General features: G+C 38.7%; 1 protein-coding gene across 1 annotated transcript in view; it reads right to left on the bottom strand.

Moving 5' to 3' along the window:
- Positions 1–12,052, bottom strand: part of LOC102417944 (reticulon-1-like) — a gene marked incomplete at its 3' end in the record, with an annotated part of 101,021 nt that overhangs the window by 22,736 nt on the left and 66,233 nt on the right. The window lies entirely within an intron of this gene.

The raw sequence follows: 12,052 nt of genomic DNA, 5'->3' as shown, positions 1-12,052 counted from the left end.
GGGCCATCCTTGTTTAGTTGCCACCAGTCCATACTCTGTCTTGACAAAAAAATAGAGGTCCTTTCTCTGGTGGACACCACCCGTGCCAGAGGTGTGCATCCTCTGCTGAAAGTCTTAGATTTTGTGCCAATGTTGGGAATTGATCATAGGTCACAGGATTTAAACAATGCTATATACACTGACATGCTTTGGGAGGTACATAAGGAAGGACAAATGAGGATGACTGAGAGATAATTCTGTTAGAAAGTTAACACGGTATGTCACACGACATGATGTGGTACGAAGTACATTATGGCATGCTGTGTGGCATGACATGGTGTGGTGTGGTGCCATGTACTGTGCTGTGGCGAGCTAAGGCGTGATGTGACAGGGCAAGCAGTGTAGTGTGGAGGACATGGCATGGTGTGTTGTGTGGTACACTTTACGGTGCAGCATTCTGCAATAGAAAAACCAAAGGCTTAAACAGTGTATGAGGCTTTTTTTACCACACTCATGCTATTGATAAAGGAACTAAAGCTTAGAGAGGTTAAGGGACTTGCTCTCAGGAACACAGCCATAAATGACAGAACCAAAACTTGGATTTGGGGCAATCCGACTCCAAAGAGAATGTTATTAGCAGTCTTCTTAGAATTCCTGTGAGGATTAAGGAGGCTGACTGGTTTGTGGCTGGCTTCTCAAGCAAAGCTAGATGGATCTGAATTTGGAGTCACGGCACAGCTAATGATGCAGCAAAGTAGAAAGAAATCATCTCTGCACCAAGTAGACTCAATGGTTGATCAATGTTCGTTTCATAAATATACTGTGAAGTGGTTGTGGCAAGGAAGTGCATGTTCTAGGACTTACGTTTTACTAAGAATACATCAAAGTAGATTTCAAACTCATAGGCTGGACACTTTTTTGAGGTACACAGGCAGAAGAGAATGCTTTTGTTTTGAAAGGCAGTTGTCATTAGCTACCATTTTGCCTTTATACATTATGCCTTCTTCCTCAAGTTTTCAAAATCTAACTATGTTCTGCCAGTCGTGGGATATTTGAACTTTATTTTTGGCTTTTGAGCATTCCTAATTTCAAACACAATCTCATGTTGGAACACAGGCTATAAGAATAGAAACAAGTGAATGACATTTTGGGACAAATTAGCAAAAAACTGGAATTCAGGACACATCACTTGGTAGACTCAAAGGCAAACCCTTTGATTTTAACACACGCAAACATATACACTCACATGCAGCCAAGATACAAATACTGACTATGTAGAAAATTTATTCTGCTTGGAATAAAGAAACTGGACCCCAGAGGTAGCCATACTAATCAAGGAAAGTGACAAGAAAGATTAATGTCCTTTATCAAACAGCAGCACTCATGTTGCTCCTCTGAGCTATCTGACTCTGGGCCGAGGTAAACTGTGTGCTTAAAGCAGAACAATAACTCAGCCGCTGGTGAGCCAGAGTGGGGAGTATTGATCCAAATGGCTCTGAGTGCTCAGTCAGGAAACTACATCAAGGTTTCTTCCCACTTTCCTTTTAGCCTCAGGAAGAAAAGGGACAATAAATAATAAGCAATACATTCAAAACACGCATGATTTCTGACATCAATGCAAAATTTCAATCAACTGCACATGCTAAGGGGATAATGAAAATATTGCATTTTTTCTAGTAGAACCTACCCACATGATGATCGATGCATTGTGTTTTTACATTGTGAACTAAAAACAAAAAACAACAATCCCACTTACCAATGCAACAAAAAATTAAGATACCTAGGAATAAGTTTAACCAAGGAGGTAAAGGATCTATACTCAGAAAATTACAGGACACTGAAAAAAGAGATAGAGGAAGATATAAACAAATGGAAGAATATACCATGTTCATGGATTGGTAGAATCAACATCATTAAAATGTCCATACTACCCAAAGCAATCTATACATTCAATGCAATCCCCATTAAAATACCAACAGCATATTTCACAGACCTAGAACAAACTCTTCAAAAATTCATCTGGAATAAAAAACGACCCTGAATAGCTGCAGCAATCTTGAGAAAGAAGAACAAAGTTGGAGGGATCACAGCACCGGATATCAAGCTATATTACAAAGCCACTGTCCTCAAAACTTCCTGGTACTGGTATAAGAACAGACATATAGACCAATGGAATAGAACAGAGAACCCAGAGATCAACCCAAGCCATTATGCTCAATTAATATTTGACAAAGGAGGCAAGAGCATACAATGGAGTCAAGACAGTCTCTTCAATAAATGGTGTTGGGAAAATTGGATGGATACATGCAAAAAAATGAAACTAGGCAACCAACTTACATCATTCACAAAAATAAACTCAAAATGGGTAAAGACCTTAAACGTAAGATGGGAAACCATAAAAATCTCAGAAGAAGACATAGGCAGCAAATAGCAGATATTTGTCATAGCAATATCTTTACCAATACAGCTCGTAGGGCAATGGAAACTAAAGAGAAAATAAACAAATGGGACTACATCAAAATAAAAAGCTTCTGCCTAGCAAAAGAAACCAACAACAAAACAACAAGAAAGCCCACTGCATGGGAGAACATATTTGCCAATGTTATCTCCGATAAGGGTTTCATCTCCAAAATTTATAGGGAACTCATACAACTTAACAAAAGGAAGATAAACAATCCAATCAAAAAATGGGCAAAGGACCTAAATATACACTTTTCAAAAGAAGACATACAGAAGGCCGAGAGACATATGAAAGCATGTTCAAGGTCACTAATCATTTGAGAGATGCAAATCAAAACAACAATGAGGTACCATCTCACACCTGTCAGAATGGCTATCATCAACAAGTCAACAAACGACAAGTGCTGGAGAGGATGCGGAGAAAAAGGAACACTCGTGCACTGCTGGTGGGAATGCAGACTGGTGCAGCCACTGTGGAAAACAGTATGGCATTTCCTCAAAAAATTAAAAATGGAACTTCCATTTGACCCAATAATCCCACTTCTAGGAATGTCCCAAGAAAACAGAACACCAATCAGAAAGGATATATGCACCCCTATGTTCATAGCAGCACAATTTACAATAGCTAAGATTTGAAAACAGCCTAAGTGCCCAAAAGCAGATGAGTGGATTAGAAAACTGTGGTACATCTACACAATGGAATACTATGCTGCTGTAAAAAAGAAGGAATTCTTACAATTTGCAACAGCATGGATGGAACTGGAGAGCATTATGCTAAGCGAAATAAGCCAGTCAGAGAAAGATAAATATCACATGATCTCACTCATTTGTGGAATATAATGAACAACATAAACTGATGAACAAAAATAGAACCAGAGTTATAGAAGCATCAAACAGACTGTCCAACCTATGAGGGAAGGCATAGGGGTGAGGGGGTAAGAGATCAACCAAAGGACTTGTATGCATGCATATGAGCGTGACCAAGGGACAGAGACAGGGGAGTTGGTGGGGGCATGTGCTGGAGATTGGGGTCGGCTGGGAGAGGTCATTGGGGGAAAAAGGAGACTTATGTGATACTTTAAACAATAAAGAATTTAAATTAAAAAAATACATTGTGTTTTTAGGAATTTGGAGAGGGTCGCTATTGTGAGGAAAGTGAGATGTGCACCGGGGCTTTGAAAATATGTATAATTGTTGCGAGGCAGAGGAAAGCAGTAGGAAATTATTTTATGGACAGAGATAATAGCAAAGGCTTAGCAATGAATAGAAAAGAATCCTGACTCCAATAGGAGAGACTGAGAAGCAGAGGACACTGCATTTCTTTGTTTGTAAGATTTCATACAATGAGAGCAGAAGCCAAAGCCAAATGTGTCCTGGAAAAGGAACCAGCAACCAAGAATTATGTCAATAATTCAATATGAGCATTAAATTTTCATGACTTTTTAAAAACTTCTAAAAATAATCTGCCCACGTTATCCCCTACAGCTGGTGTTGGGGGCCCTCTAATCGTGACTCCTAAGAATTACATTTTGTTTTAGTTAAGGACTGAAATCACAGATTGAGCCATAAACAAAAGGCAATTCCACTTAAGTGTTGTTGTTTTGTAAAAATGCGGCTAACAATTAGCTGGAATTAAATCTTTCCCTCAGCACAAAGGGGTTTTCAAAATAAATGCTTCTTGCAAAGAGAGGTTGGAAAGAAATCAGAGAACCCAGTCTTCGCTTTCCTAAGTGTGTAGAAACAGGTCTTCTGTTCTATCTTTGTTTTTATTATTTTTGCTCCAAATGCACGAATGTTATTCAACATCTTATTTTTTATTACCTGGAGGTTGGTAAGGCAGATGCTCTTATACGTGAGAAGAAACCCAGGGTTAAAGCAGAGCTATCTAGCGGCCTGTTAGTTGCTGCTCATTGTTTGTCAGTTGCTTCCAGAGAGGCTTGATTTTTTTTAAATGAACCCCTTTAAGGGAATTCTTTAATGTAATAATTTAATACTTCAGATTTCTTCTCTACATGGAAAGATTAGTCATTTCAATATTATTTCTTAACATATCTTTATATCCTACACATGAATCTTTTCTTCTGACTAAAAGACATGGGAGAAAACTTAGAATGTGTTGAATACTTGCTATGTGCCTGCCAATCACCATGATAGGTCGCAATCAATGGCTCAATCAATGCCTAAAAGTCTCAATCATGCCAATAAATATGTGGAAATTCTAAAGTTGAGTTTGGGTAATACCATGAGATTTATGAAGACAAACCAAACCTAGTAATGATACAATAAACATGATATTTTTCTGTGTTTATTTAACTTCATTCATCTAATACCTACTATGTGTTAGGCATTTATCCCAGTTTCTGGGGATATAACAGTGAATGAAACAGATATATTGGGGTGGGCAAAGTAGGTTTACAGTTATGAGGATACAAAACAAAGAGTTTATTCTTGTATTATTATTTATCAATTATTGTGTTATTTTCCATATGAACAACTGTAAACCTCTGGATAGTCTCAGGCCCCAAGGAAGGCAGAAGCAAACAAGAAACAAACAACTATGCAGGCATGGGAGAGACTGCTAACTGTCTTCCTGTGTCTATTCTGTCCTCCTTCCCTTTAGCAACAGACACCCCTCCTCAAGAAATTTTAGCCTATGGCTATCTGGCTAAAAGACTACATACACTTCCCAACCTCCCCTCGGTGTGAACACAAGACTGGGATGTGAATGGAAGCAAGGTGTGCTGCTTCTGGATCATGTCCTTAAAGAAGAAGCTGGTTGCTCTTCTCATGAGCTGCTAGCCCATGAACATGGTCTCTCTGAGTGAGCTTTAACAATGCAGATGACAGCAGCACTGGAGGGGTTGATGGGAAACAAGACAGAAGGAATTGGAGCCCTGGATGACCTTCTGGGACACACCCTTACCTGACTGCTCACCTGCCTCTGGACTGGGGAATAAGAAATAAACTAGCTTGTTTGACCACTCTATTTTTGTATCTCTTTGTTATAGCACCTTAGGCTATACTAATATAGCAGACAAATAAAACAACTGACAGTTATAATAAGTGCTCTGAAGGAAACAAACAAGTGGATAAGAAAAAAAAAATAAAGGTTATCAGTGGAGAGGGTTTGGTTACTTTAGATAAGATGCTCAGGTCACTCTAAGCAAGGAGATGATATTTAAGCCTAGAAGAAACTATGCAACTTTTTGTTTCCTTAGGATGCCTTCTCTCAGTTCTTTCTCCCTCCCTGTGTTTTGGTTGATTTGTTCATCTTACTCTTCATCATGGCCCGGGGTGCAAATACTATCCACCTATATAAAAGCCCTGGATAGGCCCATTATTGGATTACTGACCTCTCTGAACATACCATGGTTGTCACCTTTATGTGAAAAGACAGATACATGCATCAGTCAACCAGCTAGTGACACACCTTAGTCAATGGCTGTCTACCTTTATTATCTCACACTAAACTGGGAGATACTGAGGGCAAGGATCGTACTACTGTCTCTGCATCGCTAGCATAGTACTTAGCACTTAATAAGAATTCAATAATTTTTTTGAATGACTAAGTTTACAGAAGAGGACTCACCAAATGTTTAAAGAATTCCCTTTGCTTTGGTTACACAAAGAAATGACCTCATAGCAGCTGCATCTTACAAGACAGCACTTCTAAAGGTGTGATCTGGTCCAATGATTAAAATCAGGATTCAGATCATCTATCCTGCCCTCATTTGGGCTGGACAACTAGAGAGAAGTGAGGTGTGGCGCTCCCTCAGAATGTGGATGCATCATGGTTTTACTGTCATCTTTGCCCACCTCCCACAGAACCTTGGATTGTGTTTAGAGGGTTGAACATTTTCTGCGCTCTCACTCCCCCACCCCCCAGTTTCTACACTACCAATGACTCAGGGATGGGGGGAGAAGAGCCTTAGCCATGAAATAACTATATCATGTCCTTGAGCTTTATCACTAACATATTATATGGTTCTATTCCACTCCTTTCATTTAATTCCATGTGTTTCACTGTTAAAAAATATACTCGCTGATAAAAAGGACTGCAATCACTGGATTTACTTAACTTTCCTATGTGTTAATAGCTATACATGCATTTACTCATTTAAGCTCTATAACAATTCTAAGAGGCAGGCACTATTATTATCTTCATTTTACAGATGAGGAAACGGAGGATTAAAGAAAGTAAGTGACTTAAACAAGGCATCAGATTTCTAGAGTGATCAATCATTTCAGTTTGCCCAGGACCAAGGGATTTTGCAGGACATAGAACATTCAATACTAAAACTGGAGTATCTTGGACAAACCAAACCCAGTATCAAAACTAGGAGTGTCTTGCTCACCCTATAAGTAGCCGAAGAAGAATTTGAACCTGGGTAATTGGATTCTAAAGCACTTGTTTTTAACCATGATGTTATAGTACTTAATTTTTTAAAAGTATTCTTGACTGTTATGAACTGAATGCTTGTATTCCCCCAAACACTTATATGTTGAAGCCCTACTCCTCCAATGAGATTGTATTAGGAGATGGAGCTCTAGGGAGGTAATTAGAATTAGATGAGGTCATGAGCCAGAGCCCTCATAAATGGGGTTAGTGCCCTTATAAGGTCAAGAGAGTTTGCTGCTCTCTACTGCCCACCACGTGAGGACACAGCGAGAAGTCTGCAACCTAGAACCCGGCCAGGCTGACACCCTGATTTCTGACTTCCAGACTCCAGAATTGTGAAAAATAATTTCTGTTGCTTATAAGCCACTCATTTTACGATATTTCATTGTAACAGCCTGACTGATGAAGATAATCACTAAAAAGAATGGAAGTTCTTTCTAGGGCAGTGGTTCTCAACCTTCTGGCCCTTTAAATACATTTCCTCTTGTTGTGACCCAACCATAAAATTATTTTCGTTGCTACTTCATAACTGTAATGTTGCTACTGTTATGAATCATAATGTAAATATCTGATATGCAGGATGGTCTTAGGCGACCCCTGTGAAAGGGTCATTTGACCGCCAAAGGGGTCGCGACCCACAGGTTGAGAACCGCTGCTCTAGGGTATGTAGTAAATGTTAAATAAAAACAGTGATAGCTAGAGAGTCTTTTACATGAAGTCATGTCATTCTGCACTGCGATCTCCTTCATTAGAGTGTTTTCAAAACACTATTAACATACACACTTTGAGACAGTTTTAGATTTGGTGCCTGAACAAAGTCAGTATCAATACACAGCAAGCATTTCTGAGGCTGTATTTTATGAACACGAATACTCTACTAAACCTCATTATAAATGAAATGCATTTTTCATGGACACTTTGCTCAGCAATGAGTTGTTTTGCCTCTGGAATTCCATTTAATTAATGAGACCTGTGCTGGGAAATCCTCAGGGGCAAGCCCTGCTCCTTGCAGAATCTGTCCCAGTGTGCAAGAAGCTGAGAAAGCAGAACAACCATTCAGAGTTGTTTTGTTTAAAGATTAAACTTAGAAGTGAGATAAAAAGGGTTATTTCTCTTTGCTTTAATCAGACAATAGTCTACATGATCCCTGACAACATCAAAGGTCTAGCCACCTCTTGACTGGTTGAGGGGAAAAAATCTACTTAGGTTCACCATGTGGTCACTGGGAGGCCATCTGCCATACAAGGTCAATAAGCACTTTTCCCTGTACCAAGCCAAGACATGGTCTGCTGCCCTCTAGGAGTTTACAGTACATCGGCTACAGCTGTAACCAAAGGTAATGAACAGAAGATACAGCAAGGACAAAGTGCTGTGGGGATGCAGAAGAGGAAGCAATCTTTTCTGCCTGTGGGACATGGAGGAGTAGCCCAGAGGAGCTAGTGTTTGGGTAAATGGATAGGATGGCAACAGGAGGAGACACAGGATGAGCAAAGCCATGAGAAATTCTGAGTCTTAAGAAAAAGACTATCTGGGGTAGTTGACTCTACACATGCGGAACACAGTAGGACAAAGAAATAAACCAAAAGCCAAAAACAACGTAAAACTTGGGATTTCAAAAATTAATGCATGATTTCCTTTTACTTAGATGGTTGGGATCTGGAAATGTACCAGATTTGCATTAAGGCCAGTTCTCATAACTCTATTCATTTCAATGATTCTTTCCCATTATTTATCATTGAAAATCTTAATGTTACAGTCAAGCTTTATGTACATACTAGAGGCCCGGTGCATGACATTTGTGCACTGTGTTTGTGTGTGTGGGGGGGGTGGTCCCTCAGCCCGGCCTGCACCCTCTGGTAGTCCGGGACTCCTCGGGGGATGTCCGACTGCCAGCTTTGGACATCCCCCAGGAGTCCTTAGCACTGCTGCAATGGCAGGAGAGGCTCCCACCACTGCTGCTGTGCTCGCCAGCCGTGAGCCTTGCTTCTGGCTGAGCAGCACTCCCCCTGTGCGAGCACACTGACCACCAGGGGCAGCTCCTGCATTGAGCGTCTGCCCCCTGGTGGTCAGTGCGTGTCATAGCAACCGGTCATTCTGCCATTCAGTCGATTTTCATATTAGGGTTTTATTATATAGGATATCTTCATTTTCAAAAACCAGAAATTCATGGAATTATAGTGATTAGATCAGCTACAGCTATTAAAAAATGAAAATACTTAGATTTCAAACTAGGTTTACTTCCCAGAAGACTTGGCAGCCGTGAATATTTTATTTAAGAACTGTGTAATGGCATGAACTTTCCTTATATCCAAGTCTCCCATCACCAACAGGATCTGTATTATTTCTCTAATAACTCTAATGGATTGGTGATGACCCATTTACATTCTCCTTCCCCAACTGATACTCTGGTTTGGTATTTGGAAAATATCTGGGTAGAAGGGAGCCAAATGTAGCCATGAAATGCATCAAAACCACAGGCCTCGACAGGGGTCTTTAGCAGGCTTCTCTCCAAACAGGTTGACTAAAAATTAGGAAGAGTTGCCGGTAAAGCCATCAGTCTAAACTATGTGCAAGAAGTACAGGCACTGCTTTTTAAGGTGCTATGTTGGCTCCTTAACTTTTACAAAATGAAAATCCCAGTGCATCTGTGAGCACCATGGAGGTATGTGAATCATAAACATTCATCAAATGTCATGTCTAAATTAAGTCTTATCATCAAGTAGTATGTATTAAACACCCACATACTGCACACACACAGCAGTATATGAGACACATTAGCAAAGGAATGCTGTATCTTCAGCCATGAAAATAATTCATAATAAAGTGCCAAACTGCTGCTGGAGGTCATAAAGATTATTCTTTTGCTTGAATACTCTCACCATAAATTTCAAATAAATGATGGAATCGGGTAACTTCTCCCATATGCTGAAACCTTCCCTGCAGTGCTTCATGTTCAATTACCCTTAACGTAAATGAAATAAAGGCTTATATGCAATTCCAACTGTGCTTCTTATAGATATGACAAGACATACTCATAAGAATTACTCATAAATTCATGTCATTTGACACTGCCTTTTAAAATTATGGGACAATAAGAAACAGTGAGAAGGAGTGTCTACGTTTAAATTGTCAAAGTACCACTTTGTTTTAGACTTTTAGTATACTATTCATTATTTATTGCTATTGCCTTTTGTAATTACTTTTGGTAATACATCGACAAAAATAATTCATAAAAGCTGAATAAATAGAATAGTTGAATACAAAAGCACCAAAATTACTTTTTCTATCTGGTGGCTAAAGAGACACACAGTTGCCAGAAAAAAATAAGTTTTACTCAGTCAACTGATCTTTTGTCTACAGAGCGTTAAAAAAATGTTTTTTTTATATCATGTCATTGACTTTTAAAAAACTAAACTGTGTGAATCAGCCTGTTGTTTCTGCATCTTTTAGAACAAGATCCTGAGATCGTCTTAAGTCTGAGTGAGTTATGTTATTCCTCATAGAATTCTTTACTCCTTAGTCACTTCCATCTATAAATATACTCATTATTGTGCCTACTCCATTGTTCAATATGTCAATCAGTACATTTAACTGCCTTCAGTACTCTAGTAGGTAACATGAGTGCTACCAAAGAACCAAAAGCAGGTCAAAATAATTGTTTACATCTTTCCAAACTAAGTTCCAAGACAGCCCAATTCTTTCCTACCCTCTAAAATTTAAGGGGGGGAACATGCACTGAGAGGAAGTCTTTGGCATGACCGATTCCTTAGCTAACATGATGCTAAATCATAAAACTATGACTGTGCATCTTTTTGGCTACTTCCTTTATGCTCTAGGGAGCTCCTAGGCTGTGAAAAACACTCATTCCCCAAGATGAACAAGACCATTCATCATTATTTAACATCTCAGGTTTTCAAAGAACTTGGGCAACCTAATAGTAATAGCTTTATTAGTCAATAAAGGACCGATTTTGCCATTTTAGAGATGGGGAATTTAGGGCTTAGGAAAAAATAAAAAGATGTATTATTTATAAAACCCTGTGGCTATGTCTCTGGTATCCCCATGAACGATCTCCAAATAAATGGCTCCATCTGATAATGGAGCTCTTTGGTGCCCTGCATTCCCTTGGATGAGGTTCCAGCTATGCCTGACATATACAGCATTCTGTCTCTAATGAATAATGTCACAGTAAATTTTTAGAGTGATGTGTTTCAGATGGTTTGCTATAAATTAATGTAGTAGTAAATTTGTTAATTAAGAATATAATTGCTCACCTTAAAGTAGTTCATAAATTAGGTTTTAATTGCATTATCCTTTCCTTAAGTATTTTATTTTAAGTGGCTTCTCATGTAAGAACCCCAAAGAGTGTGAAGCATGAATCTATGAGACGTGTGGGTATTCTATCTCATTAGCTTTGAACTATTATCATGCCTCATTAGATATATTAGGAAAAATAGTCTCATCATTTATTTCTTGTTATAGTGAAAAACAATAACATATCAAATCTAATTAAGACAAAACTAAAGACAGTACTATATCATGTAATTTACTGTCATGGTTCCAAGAATAAATGAGGAAGTATCTTATATCTATTATATATCTTCTGATGCAAAAGGCTAATTTCTGATAAATAAACCAGCACAAAAAAAGAGACCTCATTTGAAACCAATAATAATATTAATTTACAGATGATAAATATTCCAAGTTTGGGTTAAGCCTTTCAATATCTCAGGAAGGCTAATTTTTTCCATAATTGAGCATCAGAAGTAGTTTTTCCATCAACTGAAGGGTATTAATAGGAACAAGCCCAGGAAGTGCAGAGTAGGTGAGAGGACCATCATTTCTCAGTTATTCAGGGGCCGATTTATCTTGGCTTTCCATTTACTGTCTTTCTTCTTCCTTACCCTGCTTTTGACTGTCTCATTAATTATCTTTCCCCAGAGAAGATGAAAGAAAAAGACAAGAGATGGGAGAAGAAATGAATACACAGCCCACCCTCTGGCACTTTCAGAAAGGAGCCTCATAAAAGGTTGATGGAATACAATGATAAGGGTTTTCGATTATCTGAAGGTTTGACCCAGCTATGCCTCCCTTTCTTTTGTGTTAATAAAAGAGAGTAACTGTTATTTCTCCATTCTTGAAACATTGGGATAAACCTGTATACATAAACTGGAATGTCAGATTTACAAATTTAGGGCTGGTATATGCACCACG

The sequence above is a fragment of the Myotis lucifugus genome, unplaced genomic scaffold, assembly GCF_000147115.1.
Source record: "Myotis lucifugus unplaced genomic scaffold, Myoluc2.0 scaffold_166, whole genome shotgun sequence".
In the NCBI taxonomy this organism is placed as follows: Eukaryota; Metazoa; Chordata; class Mammalia; order Chiroptera; family Vespertilionidae; genus Myotis; species Myotis lucifugus.
Note: the sequence above shows the minus strand (reverse complement) of the source record. Positions and strands in the feature narration are given on the sequence as shown.